Here is a 19,290-nt window from a genome sequence, read left to right as displayed (position 1 = left end):
TTTCATGGCAGCGGGAAATGGCTTGGGAGCTGAACTTCTGTTTGGCTGTGGAGTTTTGAGCGGCTTGAGTGAGGAGCTCCATGTTAGTTTAGTGTGGGTGCTCACCCTGCTTGATTCTATCACACTGGGGTCAATGTGCATTGGACTGGAAGTGACCCAACAGGGTTTCCTAGAACGCTGCTGGCACAGCTGATAGTATCTGAAGTTCTTGGGACTGGTGGAGTTGTTTTGGCACTGGAAGAGCTGTGCTGCTGCTTCAGGCATTTGACATCACCACCACCCCCCTTAGTTCCCTAGGTGTCATATCCACTTTCAGACATATGTGGTGCCAGAGCACTTGGTTTCCATGTCAGCGGGAAATGGCTTGGGCGCTGAACTTGTGTTTGGCTGTGGAGTTTTGAGCGACTTCAGTGAAGAACTCCATGTTAGTTTTGTGTGGGTGCTCAACCTGCTTGATTCCATCACACAGGACTCAATGGGTATTGGACCGGAAGTGACCCTAGAGGGTTTCCTAGATAGCTGCTAGCACAGCTGATTGTATGTGAAGTTCATGAGGCAGGTGGAGTTTTTTGGCACTGGAAGAGCTGTGCTGCTGCTTCGGGCAGTTGCCATTCACCACCGGCCTGAGTTTGCTAGGTGTCATATCCACTTTCAGACATATGTGGTGCCAGAGCACTTGGTTTCCATAGCAGCGGGAAATGGCTTTGGGCGCTGAACTTGTGCTTGGCTGTGGAGTTTTGAGCGGCTTGAGTGAGGAGCTCCATGTTAGTTTAGTGTGGGTGCTCACCCTGCTTGATTCCATCCCACTGGGCTCAATGGGCATTGGACCGGAAGTGACCAAACAGGGTTTCCTAAATAGCTGCTAGCACAGCTGATGGTATGTGAAGTTCATGAGTCAGGTGGAGTTGTTTTGGCACTGGAAGAGCTGTGCTGCTGCTGTGGGCAGTTGCCATTGACCACCGCCCTGAGTTCCCTAGGTGTCATAACCACTTTCAGAAAAATGTGGTGCCAAAGCACTTGCTTTCCATGGCAGCGGGAAATGGCTTGGGCGCTGATCTTGTGTTTGGCTGTGGAGTTTTGAGCGGCTTGAGTGTGGAGCTCCATGTTGGTTTAGTGTGGGTGCTCACCCTGCTTGATTCTATCACACTGGGCTCAATGGGCATTGGACCGGAAGTGACCAACAGGGTTTCCTAGATTCCTACTAGCACAGCTGATGGTATGTGAAGTTCATGAGGCAGGTGGAGTTGTTTTGGCACTGGAAAAGGTGTGCTGCTCCTTCGGGCAGTTGCCATTCACCACCACCCTAAGTTCCCTAGGTGTCATATCCCCTTGCTGACATATGTGGTGCCAGAGCACTTGGTTTCCATGGCAGCGGGAAATGGCTTGGGCTCTGATCCTGTGTTTGGCTGTGGAGCATGATGCGGCTTGAGTGAGGAGCTCCAGGTTGGTTTAGTGTGGGTGCTCAACCTGCTTGATTCCATCACACTGGGCTCAATGGGCATTGGAAAGAAAGTGACCAAACAGGGTTTCCTAGATAGCTGCTAGCACAGCTGATGGTATGTGAAGTTCCTGAGGCAGGTGGAGTTGTTTTGGCACTGGAAGAGCTGTGCTGCTGCTTTGGGCAGTTGCCATTGACCACCGCCCTGAGTTCCCTAGGTGTCATATCCACTTTCAGACATATGTGGTGCCAGAGCACTTGGTTTCCAAGGCAGCGGGAAATGGCTTCGGCGCTGAACTTGTGTTTGGCTGTGGAGTTTTGAGCGGCTTGAGTGAGGAGCTCCATATTAGTTTAGTGTGGGTGCTCAACCTGCTTGATTCCATCACACTGGGCTCAATGGGCATAGGACCGGAAGTGACGCAACAGGGTTTCCTAGAACGCTGCTAGCACAGCTGATAGTATCTGAAGTTCATGGGACTGGTGGAGTTGTTTTGGCACTGGAAGAATTGTGCTGCTGCTTCGGGCATTTGACATTCACCACCACCCCCCTTAGTTCCCTAGGTGTCATATCCACTTTCAGACATATGTGGTGCCAGATCACTTGGTTTCCATGGCAGTGGGAAATGGCTTGGGCGCTGAACTTGTGTTTGGCTGTGGAGTTTTGAGCGGCTTGAGTGAGGAGCTCCATGTTAGTTTAGTGTGGGTGCTCAACCTGCTTGATTCCATCACACTGGGCTCAATGGGCATTTTACCGGAAGTGACCAAACAGGGTTTCCTAGAGAGCTGCTAGCACAGCTGATGGTATGTGAAGTTCATGAGGCAGGTGGAGTTGTTTTGGCACTGGAAGAGCTGTGCTGCTGCTTTGGGCAGTTGCCATTGACCACCGGCCTGAGTTCCCTAGGTGTCCTCTCCACTTTCAGACATATGTGGTGCCAGAGCACTTGGTTTCCATGGCAGCGGGAAATGGCTTGGGCGCCGAACTTGTGTTTGCTGTGGAGTTTTGAGCGGCTTGAGTGAGGAGCTCCATATTAGTTTAGTGTGGGTGCTCACCCTGCTTGATTTCATCACACTGGGCTCAATGGGCATTGGACCGGAAGTGACCAAAGAGGGTTTCCTAGATAGCTGCTAGCACAGCTGATGGTATGTGAAGTTCATGAGGCAGGTGGAGTTGTTTTGGCACTGGAAGAGCTGTGCTGCTGCTTCGGGCAGTTGACATTCACCACCGGCCTTAGTTCCCTAGGTGTCATATCCACTTTCAGACCTATGTGGTGCCAAAGCACTTGGTTTCCATGGCAGCGGGCAATGGCTTGGGCGCTGAACTTGTGTTTGGCTGTGGAGTTTTGAGCGGCTTCAGTGATGAACTCCATGTTAGTTTGTGTGGGTGCTCAACCTGCTTGATTCCATCCCACTGGGCTCAATGGGCATTGGACCGGAAGTGACCAAACAGGGTTTCCTAGAGAGCTGCTAGCACAGCTGATGGTATGTGAAGTTCATGAGGCAGGTGGAATTGTTTTTGCACTGGAAGAGCTGTGCTGCTGCTTCGGGCAGTTGACATTCACCACCGGCCTTAGTTCCCTAGGTGTCATATCCACTTTCAGACATATGTGGTGCCAGAGCACTTGGTTTCCATGGCAGCGGGAAATGGCTTGGGAGCTGAACTTCTGTTTGGCTGTGGATTTTTGAGCGGCTTGAGTGAGGAGCTCCATGTTAGTTTAGTATGGGTGCTCACCCTGCTTGATTCTATCACACTGGGCTCAATGGGCATTGGACCTGAAGTGACCAAACAGGGTTTCCCAGAACGCTGCTGGCACAGCTGATAGTATCTGAAGTTCATGGGACTGGTGGAGTTGTTTTGGCACTGGAAGAGCTGTGCTGCTGCTTCAGGCATTTGACATCACCACCACCCCACTTAGTTCCCTAGGTGTCATATCCACTTTCAGACATATGTGGTGCCAGAGCACTTGGTTTCCATGGCAGCGGGAAATGGCTTTGGGCGCTGAACTTGTGCTTGGCTGTGGAGTTTTGAGCGGCTTGAGTGAGGAGCTCCATGTTAGTTTAGTGTGGGTGCTCACCCTGCTTCATTCCATCCCACTGGGCTCAATGGGCATTGGACCGGAAGTGACCCAACAGGATTTCCAAGATAGCTGCTAGCACAGCTGATGGTATGTGAAGTTCCTGAGGCAGGTTTAGTTGTTTTGGCACTGGAAGAGCTGTGCTGCTGCTTCGGGCAGTTGTTATTGACCACCGCCCTGAGTTCCCTAGGTGTCATATCCACTTTCAGACAGACATATGTGGTGCCAGAGCACTTGGTTTCCATGGCAGCGGGAAATGGCTTGGGCGCTGAACTTGTGTTTGGCTGTGGAGTTTTGAGCGGCTTGAGTGAGGAGCTCCACGTTAGTTTAGTGTGGGTGCTCACCCTGCTTGATTCCATCACACTGGGCTCAATGGGCATTGGACCACAAGTGACCCAATAGGGTTTCCTAGAACGCTGCTGGCACAGCTGATAGTATCTGAAGTTCATGGGACTGGTGGAGTTGTTTTGGCACTGGAAGAGCTGTGCTGCTGCTTTGGGCAGTTGCCATTGACCACCGCCCTGAGTTCCCTAGGTGTCATATCCACTTTCAGACATATGTGGTGCCAGAGCACTTGGTTTCCATGGCAGCGGGAAATGGCTTGGGCGCTGAACTTGTGTTTGGCTGTGGAGTTTTGAGCGGCTTAAGTGAAGAACTCCACGTTAGTTTAGTGTGGGTGCTCACCCTGCTTGATTCCATCCCACTGGGCTCAATGGGCATTGGACCGGAAGTGACCCAACAGGGTTTCCTAGAGTGCTGCTAGCACAGCTGATGGTATGTGAAGTTCCTGAGGCAGGTGGAGTTGTTTTGGCACTGGAAGAGCTGTGCTACTGCTTCGGGTAGTTGCTATTGACCACCCCCCCGACTTCCCTAGGTGTCATATCCACTTTCAGACATATGTGGTGCCAGAGCACTTGGTTTCCATGGCAGCGGGCAATGGCTTGGGCGCTGAACTTGTGTTTGGCTGTGGAGTATGGAGCGGCGTGAGTGAGGAGCTCCATGTTAGTTTAGTGTTGGTGCTCAAACTGCTTGATTCTATCCCACTGGGCTCAATGGGCATTGGACAGGAAGTGACCCAACAGGGTTTCCTAGATAGCTGCTGGCACAGCTGATAATATTTGAAGTTCCTGAGGCAGGTGGAGTTGTTTTGGCACTGGAAGAGCTGTGCTGCTGCTTCGGGCAGTTGCCATTCACCACCGGCCTGAGTTCCCTAGGTGTCATATCCACTTTCAGACATATGTGGTGCCAGAGCACTTGGTTTCCATGGCAGCGGGAAATGGCTTGGGCGCCGAACTTGTGCTTGGCTGTGGAGTTTTGAGCGGCTTGAGTGGGGAGCTCCATATTAGTTTAGTGTTGGTGCTCACCCTGCTTGATTCCATCCCACTGGGCTCAATTTGCATTGGACCGGAAGTGACACAAACAGGGTTTCCTAGATAGCTGCTAGCACAGCTGATGGTATGTGAAGTTCATGAGGCAGGTGGAGTTGTTTTGGCGCTGGAAGAGCTGTGCTGCTGCTTCGGGCAGTTGCTATTGATCTCCGGCCTGAGTTCCCGTGGTGTCATATCCACTTTCAGACATATGTGGTGCCAGAGCACTTGGTTTCCATGGCAGCGGGAAATGGCTTGTGCACTAAACTTGTGTTTGGCTGTGGAGTTTTGAGCGGCTTGAGTGAGGAGCTCCACGTTAGTTTAGTGTGGGTGCTCACCCTGCTTGATTCCATCCCACTGGGCTCAATGGGCATTGGACCGGAAGTGACCAAACAGGGTTTCCGAGAACGTATATGCAAGCACAGCTGATGGTATGTGAAGTTCATGAGGCAGGTGGAGTTGTTTTTGCACTGGAAGAGCTGTGTTTCTGCTTCGGGCAGTTGCTATTGATCTCCGGCCTGAGTTCCCTAGGTGTCATATCCACTTTCAGACATATGTGGTGCCAGAGCACTTGGTTTCCATGGCAGCGAGCAATGTCGTGGGCGCTGAACTTGTGTTTGGCTGTGGAGTGTTGAGCGGCTTGAGTGAGGAGCTACACGTTAGTTTAGTGTGAGTGCTCACCCTGCTTGATTCCATCCCACTGGGCTCAATGTGCATTGGACCGGAAGTGACCCAACAGGGTTTCCTGGATAGCTGCTAGCACAGCTGATGGTATGTGAAGTTCCTGAGGCAGGTGGAGTTGTTTTGGCACTGGAAGAGCTGTGCTGCTGCTTCGGGCAGTTGACATTCACCACCGCTCTTAGTTCTGAGTTCCCTAGGTGTCATATCCACTTTCAGACATATGTGGTGCCAGAGCACTTGGTTTCCATGGCAGCGGGCAATGGCTTGGGCGCTGAACTTGTGTTTGGCTGAGGAGTTTTGAGTGGCTTGAGTGAGGAGCTCCATGTTAGTTTAGTGTGGGTGCTCACCCTGCTTGATTCCATCCCACTGGGCTCAATGGGCATTTTACAGGAAGTGACCCAACAGGGTTTCCTAGATAGCTGCTGGCACAGCTGATAATATTTGAAGTTCATGAGGCAGATGGAGTTGTTTTTGCACTGGAAAAGCTGTGCTGCTGCTTCGGGCAGTTGCCATTCACCTCCGGCCTGAGTTCCCTAGGTGTCATATCCACTTTCAGACATATGTGGTGCCAGAGCACTTGATTTCCATGGCAGCGGGCAATGGCTTGGGCGCCGAACTTGTGTTTGGCTGTGGAGTTTTGAGCGGCTTGAGTGGGGAGCTGCATATTAGTTTAGTGTTGGTGCTCACCCTGCTTGATTTCATCACACTTGGCTCAATTTGCATTATACCGGAAGTGACCCAACAGGGTTTCCGAAATAGCTGCTAGCACAGCTGATGGTATGTGAAGTTCATGAGGCAGGTGGAGTTGTTTTGGCGCTGGAAGAGCTGTGCTGCTGCTTCGGGCAATTGCCATTGACCACCGCCCTGAGTTCCCTAGGTGTCATATCCACTTTCAGACATATGTGGTGCCAGAGCACTTGGTTTCCATGGCAGCGGGCAATGGCTTGTGCGCTAAACTTGTGTTTGGCTGTGGAGTTTTGAGCGGCTTGAGTGAGGAGCTCCACGTTAGTTTAGTGTGGGTGCTCACCCTGCTTGATTCCATCACACTGGGCTCAATGGGCATTGGACCGGAAGTGACACAACAGGGTTTCCTAGAACGTCTATGCAAGCACAGCTGATGGTATGTGAAGTTCATGAGGCAGGTGGAGTTGTTTTGGCACTGGAAGAGCTGTGCTGCTTCTTCGGGCAGTTGCCATTCACCTCCGGCCTGAGTTCCCTAGGTGTCATATCCACTTTCAGACATATGTGGTGCCAGAGCACTTGGTTTCCATGGCAGCGGGAAATGGCTTGGGCGCTGAACTTGTGTTTGGCTGTGGAGTTTTGAGCGGCTTGAGTGAGGAGCTCCACGTTAGTTTAGTGTGGGTGCTCACCCTGATTGATTCCATCACACTGGGCTCAATGGGCATTGGACCGGAAGTGACCAAACAGGGTTTCCTAGATAGCTGCTAGCACAGCTGATGGTATGTGAAGTTCCTGAGGCAGGTGGAGTTGTTTTGGCACTGGAAGAGCTGTGCTGCTGCTTCGGGCAGTTGACATTCACCCCCGCTCTTAGTTCTGAGTTCCCTAGGTGTCATATCCACTTTCAGACATATGTGGTGCCAGAGCACTTGGTTTCCATGGCAGTGGGCAATGGCTTGGGCGCTGAACTTGTGTTTGGCTGTGGAGTATGGAGCGGCGTGAGTGAGGAGCTCCATGTTAGTTTAGTGTGGGTGCTCACCCTGGTTAATTCCATCCCACTGGGCTCAATGTGCATTGGACCGGAAGTGACCCAACAGGGTTTCCTAGATAGCTGCTGACACAGCTGATAATATTTGAAGTTCATGAGCTAGCTGAGTTGTTTTGGCACTGGAAGAGCTGTGCTGCTGCTTCGGGCAGTTGCCACTCACCACCGGCCTGATTTCCCTAGGTGTCATATCCACTTTCAGACATATGTGGTGCCAGAGCACTTGGTTTCCATGGCAGCGGGAAATGGCTTGGGCGCCGAACTTGTGCTTGGCTGTGGAGTTTTGAGCGGCTTGAGTGGGGAGCTCCATATTAGTTTAGTGTGTGTGCTCACCCTGCTTGATTCCATCACACTGGGCTCAATGGGCATTGGACCGGAAGTTACCAAACAGGGTTTCCTAGAACGTCTATGCAAGCACAGCTGATGGTATGTGAAGTTCATGAGGCAGGTGGAGTTGTTTTGGCACTGGAAGAGCTGTGCTGCTGCTTCGGGCAGTTGCTATTGATCTCCGGCCTGAGTTCCCTAGGTGTCATATCCACTTTCAGACATATGTGGTGCCAGAGCACTTGGTTTCCATGGCAGCGGGCAATGGCTTGGGCGCTGAACTTGTGTTTGGCTGTGGAGTTTTGAGCGGCTTGAGTGAGGAGCTCCACGTTAGTTTAGTGTGGGTGCTCACCCTGCTTGATTCCATCACACTGGGCTCAATGTGCATTGGACCGGAAGTGACCCAACAGGGTTTCCTATATATCTGGTAGCACAGCTGATGGTATGTGAAGTTCCTGAGGCATGTGGAGTTGTTTTGGCACTGGAAGAGCTGTGCTGCTGCTTCGGGCAGTTGACATTCACCACTGCACTGAGTTCCCTAGGTGTCATATCCACTTTCAGACATATGTGGTGCCAGAGCACTTGGTTTCCATGGCAGCGGGCAATGTCGTGGGCGCTGAACTTGTGTTTGGCTGTGGAGTTTTGAGCGGCTTGAGTGAGGAGCTCCACGTTAGTTTAGTGTGGGTGCTCACCCTGCTTGATTCCATCCCACTGGGCTCAATGTGGATTGGACCGGAAGTGACCAAAGAGGGTTTCCTAGATAGCTGCTAGCACAGCTGATGGTATGTGAAGTTCCTGAGGCAGGTGGAGTTGTTTTGGCACTGGAAGAGCTGTGCTGCTGCTTCGGGCAGTTGCCATTCACCACCGGCCTGAGTTCCCTAGGTGTCATATCCACTTTCAGACATATGTGGTGCCAGAGCACTTGGTTTCCATGGCAGCGGGCAATGTCGTGGGCGCTGAACTTGTGTTTGGCTGAGGAGTTTTGAGCGGCTTGAGAGAGGAGCTCCATGTTAGTTTAGTGTGGGTGCACAACCTGCGTTATTCCATCACACTGGGTTCAATGGGCATTGGGCCGGAAGTGACCCAACAGGATTTCCTAGAACTCTGCGGGCACAGCTGATGGTATGTGAAGTTCCTGAGGCAGGTGGATTTGTTTTGGCACTGGAAGAGCTGTGCTGCTGCTTCGGGCAGTTGCCATTCACCACCGCCCTTAATTCTGAGTTCCCTAGGTGTCATATCCACTTTCAGACATATGTGGTGCCAGGGCACTTGGTTTCCATGGCAGCGGGCAATGGCTTGGGCGCTGAACTTGTGTTTGGCTGTGGAGCATGGAGCGGCTTGAGTGAGGAGCTCCATGTTAGTTTACTGTGGGTGCTCAACCTGCTTCATTCCATCCCACTGGGCTCAATGGGCATTGGACCGGAAGTGACCCAACAGGGTTTCCTAGATAGCTGCTAGCACAGCTGGTGGTATGTGAAGTTCATGAGGCAGGTGGAGTTGTTTTGGCACTGGAAGAGCTGTGCTGCTGGTTCGGGCAGTTGACATTCACCACCGCTCTTAGTTCTGAGTTCCCTAGGTGTCATATCCACTTTGAGACATATGTGGTGCCAGAGCACTTGGTTTCCATGGCAGCGGGAAATGGCTTGGGCGCTGAACTTGTGTTTGGCTGTGGAGTATGGAGCGGCTTGAGTGAGGAGCTCCACGTTAGTTTAGTGTGGGTGCTCACCCTGCTTGATTCCATCACAGTGGGCTCAATGGGCATTGGACCGGAAGTGACCCTAGAGGGTTTCCTAGATAGCTGCTAGCACAGCTGATTATATGTGAAGTTCCTGAGGCAGGTGGAGTTGTTTTGGCACTGGAAGAGCTGTGCTGCTGCTTCGGGCAGTTGCCATTCACCACCGCCCTTAATTCTGAGTTCCCTAGGTGTCATATCGTCTTTCAGACATATGTGGTGCCAGGGCACTTGGTTTCCATGGCAGCGGGCAATGGCTTGGGCGCTGAACTTGTGTTTGGCTGTGGAGTATGGAGCGGCTTGAGTGAGGAGCTCCATGTTAGTTTAGTGCGGGTGCTCACCCTGCTTGATTCCATCACACTGGGCTCAATGTGCATTGGACCGGAAGTGACCCAACAGGGTTTCCTAGATAGCTGCTGGCACAGCTGATAATATTTGAAGTTCATGAGGCAGGTGGAGTTGTTTTGGCACTGGAAGAGCTGTGCTGCTGCTTCGGGCAGTTGACATTCACCACCGCTCTTAGTTCGGAGTTCCCTAGGTGTCATATCCACTTTCAGACATATGTGGTGCCAGAGCACTTGGTTTCCATGGCAGCGGGAAATGGCTTGGGCGCCGAACTTGTGTTTGGCTGTGGAGTTTTGAGCGGCTTGAGTGGGGAGATCCATATTAGTTTAGTGTAGGTGCTCACCCTGCTTGATTCCATCACACTAGGCTCAATGGTCATTGGACCACAAGTGACCCAACAGGCTTTCCGAGATAGCTGCTAGCACAGCTGATGGTATGTGAAGTTCCTGAGGCAGGTGGAGTTGTTTAGGCACTGGAAGAGCTGTACTGCTGCTTCGGGCAGTTGCCATTGACCACCGCCCTGAGTTCCCTAGGTGTCATATCCACTTTCAGACATATGTGGTGCCAGAGCACTTGGTTTCCATGGCAGCGGGCAATGGCTTGTGCGCTGAACTTGTGTTTGGCTGTGGAGTTTTGAGCGGCTTGAGTGAGGAGCTCCATGATAGTGTAGTGTGGGTGCTCACTCTGCTTGATTCCATCACACTGGGCTCAATGGGCATTGGACCGGAAGTGACCAAACAGGGTTTCCTAGAACGTCTATGCATGCACAGCTGATGGTATGTGAAGTTCATGAGACAGGTCGAGTTCTTTTGGCACTGGAAGAGCTGTGCTGCTGCTTCGGGCAGTTGCCATTCACCACCGCCCTTAGTTCTGAGTTCCCTAGGTGTCATATCCACTTTCAGACATATGTGGTGCCAGAGCACTTGGTATCCATGGCAGCGGGAAATGGCTTGGGCGCCGAACTTGTGTTTGGCTGTGGAGTTTTGAGCGGCTTGAGTGGGGAGATCCATATTAGTTTAGTGTAGGTGCTCACCCTGCTTGATTCCATCACACTAGGCTCAATGGGCATTGGACCACAAGTGACCCAACAGGGTTTCCGAGATAGCTGCTAGCACAGCTGATGGTATGTGAAGTTCCTGAGGCAGGTGGAGTTGTTTAGGCACTGGAAGAGCTGTGCTGCTGCTTCGGGCAGTTGCCATTGACCACCGCCCTGAGTTCCCTAGGTGTCATATCCACTTTCAGACATATGTGGTGCCAGAGCACTTGGTTTCCATGGCAGCGGGCAATGGCTTGGGCGCTAAACTTGTGTTTGGCTGTGGAGTTTTGAGCGGCTTGAGTGAGGAGCTCCATGATAGTGTAGTGTGGGTGCTAACTCTGCTTGATTCCATCACACTGGGCTCAATGGGCATTGGACCGGAAGTGACCAAACAGGGTTTCCTAGAACGTCTATGCATGCACAGCTGATGGTATGTGAAGTTCATGAGGCAGGTGGAGTTGTTTTGGCACTGGAAGAGCTGTGCTGCTGCTTCGGGCAGTTGCCATTCACCACCGCCCTTAATTCTGAGTTCCCTAGGTGTCATATCCTCTTTCAGACATATGTGGTGCCAGGGCACTTGGTTTCCATGGCAGCGGGCAATGGCTTGGGTGCTGAACTTGCGTTTGGCTGTGGAGCATGGAGCGGCTTGAGTGAGGAGCTCCATGTTAGTTTAGTGTGGGTGCTCAACCTGCTTCATTCCATCCCACTGGGCTCAATGGGCATTGGACCGGAAGTGACCCAACAGGGTTTCCTAGATAGCTGCTGGCACAGCTGATAATATTTGAAGTTCATGAGGCAGGTGGAGTTGTTTTGGCACTGGAAGAGCTGTGCTGCTGCTACGGGCAGTTGACATTCACCACCGCTTTTAGTTCTGAGTTCCCTAGGTGTCATATCCACTTTCAGACATATGTGCTGCCAGAGCGCTTGGTTTCCATGGCAGAGGGAAATGGCTTGGGCGCTGAACTTGTGTTTGGCTGTGGAGTTTTGAGCAGCTTGAGTGAGGAGCTCCATGTTAGCTTAGTGTGGGTGCTCACTCTGCTTGATTCCATCACACTGGTCTCAATGTGCATTGGACCGGAAGTGACCAAACAGGGTATCCTAGAACACCTGCTAGCACAGCTGATGGTATGTAAAGTTCATGAGGCAGGTGGAGTTGTTTTGGCACTGGAAGAGCTGTGCTACTGCTTCGGGCAGTTGCCATTGACCACCGGCCTGAGTTCCCTAGGTGTCATATCCACTTTCAGACATATGTGGTGCCAGAGCACTTGGTTTCCATGGCAGCGGGAAATGGCTTGGGCGCTGAACTTGTGTTTGGCTGTGGAGTTTTCAGCGGCTTGAGTGGGGAGCTCCATATTAGTTTAGTGTGGGTGCTCACCCTCCTTGATTCCATCACACTGGGCTCAATGTGCATTGGGCCACAAGTGACCCAACAGGGTTTCCGAGATAGCTGCTAGCGCAGCTGATGATATGTGAAGTTCATGAGACAGGTCGAGTTCTTTTGGCACTGGAAGAGCTGTGCTGCTGCTTCGGGCAGTTACCATTCACCACCACAATACCTTCCCTAGGTGTCATATCCACTTTCAGACATATGTGGTGCCAGAGCATTTGGTTTCCATGGCAGCGGGCAATGGCCTGTGCGCTAAACTTGTGTTTGGCTGTGGAGTTTTGAGCGGCTTGAGTGAGGAGCTCCATGTTAGTTTAGTGTGGGTGCTCACCCTGCTTGATTCCATCACACTGGGCTCAATGGGAATAGGACCGGAAGTGACCAAACAGGGTTTCCTAGAACGTAAATGCAAGCACAGCTGATGGTATGTGAAGTTCATCAGGCAGGTGGAGTGGTTTTGGCACTGGAAGAGCTGTGCTGCTGCTTCGGGCAGTTGACATTCACCACCGCACTGAGTTCCCTAGGTGTCATATCCACTTTCAAACATATGTGGTGCCAGAGCACTTGGTTTCCATGGCTGCGGGAAATGGCTTGGGCGCTGAACTTGTGTTTCGCTGTGGAGTTTTGAGCGGCTTGAGTGAGGAGCTCCATGTTAGTTTAGTGTGGGTGCACAACCTGCGTGATTGAATCACACTGGCCTCAACCAGCATTGGACCGGAAGTGACCCAACAGTGTTTCCTAGAACTCTGCTGGCACAGCTGATGGTATGTGAAGTTCATGAGGCAGGTGGAGTTGTTTTGGCACTTGAAGAGCTGTGCTGCTGCTTCGGTCAGTTGTTATTGACCACCGGCCTGAGTTCCCTAGGTGTCATATCCACTTTGAGACATATGTGGTGCCAGAGCACTTGGTTTCCATAGCAGCGGGCAATGGCTTGGGTGCTGAACTTGTGTTTGGCTGTGGAGTTTTGAGCGCCTTGAGTGAGGAGCTCCACGTTCGTTTAGTGTGGGTGCTCACCCTGCTTGATTACATGACACTGGGCTCAATGGGCACTGGACCGGAAGTGACCCAACAGGGTTTCCTAGATAGCTGCTAGCACAGCTAATGGTATGTGAAGTTCCTGAGGCAGGTGGAGTTGTTTTGGCACTGGAAGAGCTGTGCTGCTGCTTCGGGCAGTTGACATTCACCACCGCTCTTAGTTCTGAGTTCCCTAGGTGTCATATCCACTTTCAGACATATGTGGTGCCAGAGCACTTGGTTTCCATGGCAGCGGGAAATGGCTTGGGCGCCGAACTTGTGTTTGGCTGTGAAGTTTTGAGCGGCTTGAGTGAGGAGCTCCATATTAGTTTAGTGTGGGTGCTCACCCTGCTTGATTCCATCACACTGGGCTCAATGGGCATTGGACCAGAGATGACCAAACCGGGGTTCTTAGAATGCTGCTAGCACAGCTGATGGTATGTGAAGTTGATGAGGCAGGTGGAGTTGTTTTGGCACTTGAAGAGCTGTGCTGCTGCTTCGGTCAGTTGTTATTGACCACCGGCCTGAGTTCCCTAGGTGTCATATCCACTTTGAGACATATGTGGTGCCAGATCACTTGGTTTCCACAGCAGCGGGCAATGGCTTGGGTGCTGAACTTGTGTTTAGCTGTGGAGTATGGAGCGGCTTGAGTGAGGAGCTCCATGTTAGTTCAGTGTGGGTGCTCAACCTGCTTCATTCCATCCCACTGGGCTCAATGGGCATTGGACCGGAAGTGACCAAACAGGGTTTCCTAGATAGCTGGTGGCAGAGTTGATAATATTTGAAGTTCATGAGGCAGGTGGAGCTGTTTTGGCACTGGAAGAGCTGTGCTGCTGCTTCGGGCAGTTGCCATTCACCACCGCCCTGAGTTCCCTAGGTGTCATATCCACTTTCAGACATATGTGGTGCCAGAGCACTTGGTTTCCATGGCAGCGGGCAATGGCTTGTGCGCTAAACTTGTGTTTGGCTGTGGAGTTTTGAGCGGCTTGAGTGAGGAGCTCCACATTAGTTTAGTGTGGGTGCTCACCCTGCTTGATTCCATCACACTGGGCTCAATGGGCATTGGACCGGAAGTGACCAAACAGGGTTTACTAGAACGTCTATGCAAGCACAGCTGATGGTATGTGAAGTTCATGAGGCAGGTGGAGTTGTTTTGGCACTGGAAGAGCTGTGCTGCTGCTTCGGGCAGTTGTTATTGACCACCGCCCTGAGTTCCCCAGGTGTCATATCCACTTTCAGACATATGTGGTGCCAGAGCACTTGGTTTCCATGGCAGCGGGAAATGGCTTGGGCGCTGAACTTGTGTTTGGCTGTGGAGTATGGAGCGGCTTGAGTGAGGAGCTCCATGTTAGTTCAGTGTGGGTGCTCAACCTGCTTCATTCCATCCCACTGGGCTCAATGGACATTGGACCGGAAGTGACCAAACAGGGTTTCCTAGATAGCTGGTGGCACAGTTGATAATATTTGAAGTTCATGAGGCAGCTGGAGCTGTTTTGGCACTGGAAGAGCTGTGCTGCTGCTTCGTGCAGTTGCCATTCACCACCGCCCTGAGTTCCCTAGGTGTCATATCCACTTTCAGACATATGTGGTGCCAGAGCACTTGGTTTCCATGGCAGCGGGCAATGGCTTGTGCGCTAAACTTGTGTTTGGCTGTGGAGTTTTGAGCGGCTTGAGTGAGGAGCTCCATATTAGTTTAGTGTGGGTGCTCACCCTGCTTGATTCCATCACACTGGGCTCAATGGGCATTGGACCGGAAGTGACCAAACAGGGTTTCCTAGAACGTCTATGCAAGCACAGCTGATGGTATGTGAAGTTCATGAGGCAGGTGGAGTTGTTTTGGCACTGGAAGAGCTGTGCTGCTGCTTCGGGCAGTTGTTATTCACCACCGCCCTGAGTTCCCTAGGTGTCATATCCACTTTCAGACATATGTGGTGCCAGAGCACTTGGTTTCCATGGCAGCGGGAAATATCTTGGGCGCCGAACTTGTGTTTGGCTGTGGAGTTTTGAGCGGCTTGAGTGGTGAGATCCATATTAGTTTATTGTTGGTGCTCACCCTGCTTGATTCCATCACACTGGGCTCAATGGGCATTGGACCACAAGTGACCCAACAGGGTTTCCTAAATAGCTGCTAGCACAGCTGATGGTATGTGAAGTTCCTGATGCAGGTGGAGTTGTTTGGGCACTGGAAGAGCTGTGCTGCTGCTTCGGGCCGTTGATAATCACCACCGGCCTGAGTTCCCTAGGTGTCATATCCACTTTGAGACATATGTGGTGCCAGAGCACTTGGTTTCCATGGCAGCGGGCAATGGCATGGGCGCTGAACTTGTGTTTGGCTGTGGAGTTTTGAGCGCCTTAAGTGAGGAGCTCCACATTAGTTTAGTGTGGGTGCTCACCCTGCTTGATTCCATCACACTGGGCTCAATGGGCATTGGACCGGAAGTGACCCAACAGGGTTTCCTAGAACGCTGCTGGCACAGCTGATAATATTTGAAGTTCATGAGGCAGGTGGAGTTGTTTTGGCACTGGAAGAGCTGTGACTCTGCTTCGGGCACTTGCCATTCACCACCGCCCTGAGTTCCCTAGGTGTCATATCCACTTTCAGACATATGTGGTGCCAGGGCACTTGGTTTCTATGGCAGCGGGAAATGGCTTGGGCGCTGAACTTGTGTTTGGCTGTGGAGTATGGCGCGGCTTGAGTGAGGAGCTTCATGTTAATTTTGTGTGGGTGCTCAACCTGCTTCATTCCATCCCACTGGGCTCAATGGGCATTGGACCGGAAGTGACCAAACAGGGTTATCTAGATAGCTGCTAGCACAGCTGGTGGTATGTGAATTTCCTGAGGCAGGTGGAGTTGTTTTGGCACTGGAAGAGCTGTTCTGCTGCTTCGGGCAGTTGTTATTGACCACCGCCCTGAGTTCCCTAGGTGTCATATCCACTTTGAGACATATGTGGTGCCAGAGCACTTGGTTTCCATGGCAGCGGGCAATTGCGTGGGCGCCGAACTTGTGTTTGGCTGTGGAGTTTTGAGCGGCTTGAGTGAGGAGCTCCATGTTAGTTTAGTGTGGGTGCACAACCTGCGTTTTTCCATCACACTGGCCTCAACGGGCATTGGACCGGAAGTGACCAAACAGGGTTTCCTAGATAGCTGCTGGCACAGCTGATGGTATGTGAAGTTCATGAGGCAGGTGGAGTTGTTTAGGCACTGGAAGAGCTGTGCTGCTGCTTCGGGCAGTTGTTATTGACCACCGCCCTGAGTTCCCTAGGTGTCATATCCACTTTCAGACATATGTGGTGCCAGAGCACTTGGTTTCCATGGCAGCGGGAAATGGCTTGGCCGCTGAACTTGTGTTTGGCTGTGGAGTATGGAGCAGCGTGAGTGATGAGCTCCATGTTAGTTTAGTGTGGGTGCTCACCCTGCTTGATTCCATCCCACTGGGCTCAATGGGCATTGGACAGGAAGTGACCAAACAGGGTTTCTAGATAGCTGCTGGCACAGCTGATAATATTTGAAGTTCATGAGGCAGGTGGAGTTGTTTTGGCACTGGAAGAGCTGTGCTGCTGCTTTGGGCAGTTGCCCTTGACCACCGCCCTGAGTTCCCTAGGTGTCATATCCACTTTCAGACTTATGTGGTGCCAGAGCACTTGGTTTCCATGGCAGCGGGAAATGGCTTGGGCGCTGAACTTGTGTTTGGCTGTGGAGTTTTGAGTGCTTGACTGAGGAGCTCCATGTTAGTTTAGTGTGGGTACCTAACCTGCTTGATTACATCACACTGGGCTCAATAAGAATTGGACCGTAAGTGACCCAAGAGGGTTTCCTAGATAGCTGCTAGCACAGCTGATGGTATGTGAAGTTCATGAGGCAGGTGGAGTTTTTTGGCACTGGAAGAGCTGTGCTGCTGCTTCGGGCAGTTGCCATTCAACACCGTCCTGAGTTCTGAGTTCCCTAGGTGTCATATCCACTTTCAGACATATGTGGTGCCAGAGCACTTGGTTTCCATGGCAGCGGGAAATGGCTTGGGCGCTGAACTTGTGTTTGGCTGTGGAGTTTTGAGCAGCTTGAGTGAGGAGCTCCATGTTAGTTTAGTGTGGGTGCTCAATCTGCTTGATTCCATCCCACTTTGCTCAATGGGAATTTATATAGGAAGTGACCAAACAGGGTTACCTAGATAGCTGCTAGGACAGCTGATGGTATGTGAAGTTCATGAGTCAGGTGGAGTTGTTTTGGCACTGGAAGAGCTGTGCTGTGCTTCGGGCAGTTGCCATTGACCACCGCCCTGAGTTCCCTAGGTGTCATATCCACTTTCAGACATATGTGGTGCCAGAGCACTTGGTTTCCATGGCAGCGGGAAATGGCTTGGGCGCTGAACTTGTGTCTGGCTGTGGAGTTTTGAGCGGCTTGAGTGAAGAGCTGCACGTTAGTTTAGTGTGGGTGCTCACCCTGCTTGATTACATCACACTGGGACCAATGGGCATAGGACCGGAAGTGACCAAACAGGGTTTCCTAGAACACTGCTAGCACAGCTGATGGTATGTGAAGTTGCTGCGGCAGGTGGAGTTGTTTAGGCACTGGAAGAGCTGTGCTGCTGCTTCGGGCAGTTGTTATTGACCACCGCCCTGAGTTCTGAGTTCCCTATGTGTCATATCCACTTTCAGACATATGTGGTGCCAGAGCACTTGGATTCCATGGCAGCGGGAAATGGCTGTGTGCTAATCTTGTGTTTGGCTGTGGAGTTTTGAGCGCCTTGAGTGAGGAACTCCATGCTAGTTTAGTGTGGGTAAACAACCTGCTTGATTACATCACACTGGGCTCAATGGGCATTGGACAGGAAGTGACCAAAGAGGATTTCCTAGATAGCTGCTAGCACAGCTGATAATATTTGAAGTTCATGAGACTGGTGGAGTTGTTTTGGCCCTGGAAGAGCTGTGCTGCTGCTTCGGGCAGTTGCCATTCACCACCGCCCTGAGTTCCCTAGGTGCCATATCCACTTTCAGACATATGTGGTGCCAGAGCACTTGGTTTCCATGGCAGCGGGAAATGCCTTGGGCGCTGAACTTGTGTTTGGCTGTGGAGTTTTGAGTGGCTTGAGTGAGGAGCTCCATGTTAGTTTAGTGTGGGTGCTCAACCTGCTTGATTCCATCACACTGGGCTCAATGGGCATTGGACCGGAAGTGACCCAACAGGATTTCCTATAACGCTGATAGCACAGCTGATGATATGTGAAGTTCATGAGGCAGGTGGAGTTGTTTTGGCACTGGAAGTGCTGTGCTGCTTCGAGCAGTTACCATTGACCACCGCCCTGAGTTCCCTAGGTGCCATATCCACTTTCAGACATATGTGGTGCCAGAGCACTTGGTTTCCATGGCAGCGGGAAATGGCTTGGGCGCTGAACTTGTGTTTGGCTGTGGAGTTTTGAGCGGCGTGAATGAGGAGCTCCATGTTAGTTTAGTGTGGGTGCTCACCCTGCTTGATTCCATCCCCCTGGGCTCAATGGGCATTGGACCAGAAGTAACCAAACAGAATTTACTAGAACGCTGCCAGCACAGCTGATGGTATGTGAAGTTCATGAGGCAGGTGGAGTTGTTTTGGCACTGGAAGAGCTGTGCTGCTGCTTTGGGCAGTTGCCATTCACCACCGCCCTGAGTTCCCTTGGTGTCATATCCACTTTCAGACATATGTGGTGCAAGAGCACTTGGTTTCCATGGCAGTGGGCAATGGCTTGTGCGATGAACTTGTGTTTGGCTGTGGAGTTTTGAGCGGCTTCAGTGAGGAGCTCCACGTCAGTTTAGTGTGGGTGCTCAACCTGCTTCATTCCAACACACTGGGTTCAATGGGCATTGGACCGGAAGTGACCCAACAGGGTTTCCTATACCGCTGATAGCACAGCTGATGGTATGTTAAGTTCCTGAGGCAGGTGGAGTTGTTTTGGCACTGGAAGAGCTGTGCTGTGCTTCGGGCAGTTGCCATTGACCACCGCCCTGAGTTCCCTAGGTGTCATATCCACTTTCAGACATATGTGGTGCCAGAGCACTTGGTTTCCATGGCAGCGGGAAATGGCTTGGGCGCTGAACTTGTGTTTGGCTGTGGAGTTTTGAGTGCCTTGAGTGAGGAGCTCCACGTCAATTTAGTGTGGGTGCTCAACCTGCTTGATTCCATCACACCTGGCTCATTGGGCA

This window comes from Ochotona princeps, chromosome 31 (genome assembly GCF_030435755.1).
Source record: "Ochotona princeps isolate mOchPri1 chromosome 31, mOchPri1.hap1, whole genome shotgun sequence".
Classification (NCBI taxonomy): domain Eukaryota; kingdom Metazoa; phylum Chordata; class Mammalia; order Lagomorpha; family Ochotonidae; genus Ochotona; species Ochotona princeps.
This window is presented reverse-complemented; position numbering follows the sequence as displayed.